Genomic DNA, 3,398 nt, shown 5'->3' with positions numbered 1-3,398 from the left:
ACGCAGACTTGATCGTGCGTGCTCAAGCCACGGGGAGTGCGCGGGGCGCAAGGGGTGTCGCATCCCATTCAAATGAATGGGGCACGTGCCCATGGCACCCCGCACGCTTCCATGCCACCGCGCCGCCGTGCACGAGCCCCATTCAAATGAATGGGCCTTGAGCATACGCAGAATTCGCCTTACGCAGGGGGGTCCGAAATGGATCCCCCACATAAGGCAAGGGCCGACTGTATTGGAATAGTCCAGATAAGACTAGGTAAGGCATGCAACCTTATGGATAGGTCCAGCATCTCCAGAAACAAAAGTAATTGGAACACTAGCTTTAACTTGTGAATGCATCCCTGGCCACTACAGAATCATGAGCATTTATGTTCAAGACCAAATCCAGGAGTTCATCAAAACTGCACCTTTTTAACGGTCTACTTCAAGTGAGGACCAAGCAAAGTGCATAAGATACCAAGTTTTAATTTGAGGGCTAGTACTGTCTGACTAAAAGATTGTATGTACAGCGCTGTGTAAATTTACAGCGGTTTAAAAATAAAGGTTAATAATAATAATACTAAGGAGTCTTTATTCCTCTTACCAACCAGCTTCCTAAGGTCTCTTCCCAATGGAAATGCCCTCTGACTTTCATAAGAATAAAAGTAATTTCCATCATGTAGAATGTTCTGGATTGCCATTTGAAGAGCACAAGAAATGTTTCTGAATAAGTAGAAAACTCAAATAAGATGGAGGCACAAAACAAGAAAGCTGGAGCTAGATAGTTCAGATTAGTCATTCCCAAAGTTGGGTTTCCAGAACTTCTAGAATCCTTGATCAGTAGTCATGTTAGCTGGGACCTTTTGGAACTAAAATCCAACAGCATATGGAGAACTAGAGTTGGGAAGCACTTCTTTCAAATGGATCATTGCAGAATAGAGGAAGTGGATAAAGAGGGCCAAAATAATGGGCTTGGTACAGACATAATACTAAACTATAATTTACTATGGTGTGAATGAGCCTAGATAAGCCACAATTGATTTTGGTTTGTCAAGAAACCACAGTTCAACAAACTATGGTCCCCGGTTCAGAGAGAAATTAAAAAAAAATCTATTTAGTTGAAACCATGGAGCAGATTTCTTCAATCTCAAATTTGCAACCACACCAGAGAAGTACAGAGGGGACTGGGACTCAGCCAGACATTTCAGGGGGCCTTGGGAGAAAGTAGTCAGGTATTTCTCCTTCCATGGGAGCATTGGGGGAGTTTCAAAACCTGCTCTTACTCAATCCACCAGCAACCATTGCTCTTAATTATGATTTAGCTGAATGGGGACACTGTGGGCATATGAGATTTTATACCTAGCAATTTTTCACAGATGAAAACCAGGACGCATATTGCCAAGCGTCATAATGGTGTAATCAAGATGGCAAGTTATTAATAAGGAAGAACATACAAGCTAGGATTCAAAGACATAGTGGTGTTAGTCTGAAAATCGGTATGTTTAAACATGGATCTGAGGAAGTAGGCTTAAGCCTATAAAATCTAATGCTTCCTTTTAGTTAGTCTCAAAAATGCTACAAGATCCCTTTGCGTACAAACTAGGAGAGATTGTAGAAGTTTGCTTTTGCCTGAAACTACTGGGAAGGACAAGATTCTGCCAATCCTTTCCTTTCCTTCCCTTGCTGAGTTATTTGAATGAAAACTACTCTTGCACTTTGAACTCAGTTTTCAGCAACAGAAGTAATTGGTGGATATAGGGAGAAAGTGAGAGCAGGAGACAGAAACTGGTAGCTGAAAAAGTACCTGAGAAAAGGGGGGCAACTAATTTGGACCATCCATGTCATATTAGAACAGTCAGAAGACATGAGATTGGTACCTCAAAATAACTGCACGTAGACCATAAAAGTACAATACACAAGAAGCTTTCTTGATCAGAGGGCCTTTAAATTCTGGGGGAAAAGTGATGTTGCCCAAAGTTGTAAACATAGTTCATATTCTTGGCTGGAAACCATAGCCGGGATGATCCCCTGCCCCCTGAAATTCTGAGGCATAATAAAACAAATTTCTTGCTATCTTGCTAGTCTATTATCATCTGTTTTGTCAGAAATTATTTGAGTAGATTTCAAAACTCTAAAAGTATGCCACATCTTTGAGGATGTTATGTGTGAATGTGACATAATTAGAAGATGGAGAATAAAATGAAGGATCTGGCACTCACGGAAGTGAGAAAAACTGAAACTGCTGAATTGAAAAGGAATGTGCATAAGCAACTTAAAAGATAAAGACAACATAATGCAAGAACTTGAAACTGAAATTACCAAAACTAGAATGGAATGTGTATAACACAATCTAATGTAAGTAATACCAGATCAAGAATGGAATGAGAAATCATCAAGAAAAATGATGCATATATTAAAAAGTATAAAGGAATCTTCAAAACCATGGTGCTGGTGTGCCAGAATCCGCTGTAACTGACACCCATGGCCCTTTCAGAGAACAAATCAACCTCTGGGAAGAGTCGTGTGTGTGAGTATTCTATGAATATGTGTATGAATGAGGCCTCTTGATATGTAATTTGTTAGAATAAATGTTACTAATGTTAGAATAAATGTACAGTGGGCCCTTGGTATACGCGGGGGATCCGTTCCAGACCCCCCCCACGTATACCAGAATCCGCGTATGTTCAAGTCCCTATTGTCCTCAATGGCGGGGTGTGTGTATGCACGCCGCCATTGGGGACAAATGTCCCTGGCTTACCCTCCCCTTTCCCTCCTTCCCTGCCTCCCTTTCCCTACTTACCTTGTTTGCTGCTGCCGCCGCCGCCTCCCAGTCGCCATCACCGGTGGCGGTGGTGGTGAGGAGGCATGGCCCTCGGCTTCCTTGGAGCTGCAGCCTCCGCGGGAAGGACGGGTGGCACTGGAGGCCAAAGGGCCTCCAGGCAGCCACTCGGCCCTTCTGAGGAGGCTGCAGTTGTGAGGAGGCCAGGCCGGAGGCCAGGTTTCGGCCTCCTTGTGGCCTCTGCCTCCGCAGAAGGGCCGGGTGGCTGCCTGGAGGCCCTTTGGCCTCCGGCACCACCCGACCTTCCTGCGGAGGCTGCAGCTCCAAGGAAGCCAAGGGCCATGCCTCCTCACCGCCACCGGTGATGGCGACTGGGAGGCGGCAGCGGCAGCGGCGAACAAGGTAAGTAGGGAAAGGGAGGCAGGGGGGGGGGGGGGGGGGGGAAAGGGGAGGGTAAGCCAGGGACTTTTGTCCCCAATGGTGGCACGCATACACGCACCCCGCCATTGGGGACAACTTGTGGGTTTGCCCTCCACAGATGCTCAAATCCGCGGAAGGCAAGTCCGCTTATAAGAAGGGCCAACTGTAATTTGTTAGAATAAATATTACATACAAAGTATTTAAACTCAGATCTGGTCTC

Source organism: Sceloporus undulatus, chromosome 1 (assembly GCF_019175285.1).
Source record: "Sceloporus undulatus isolate JIND9_A2432 ecotype Alabama chromosome 1, SceUnd_v1.1, whole genome shotgun sequence".
Classification (NCBI taxonomy): Eukaryota; Metazoa; Chordata; class Lepidosauria; order Squamata; family Phrynosomatidae; genus Sceloporus; species Sceloporus undulatus.
This window is presented reverse-complemented; position numbering follows the sequence as displayed.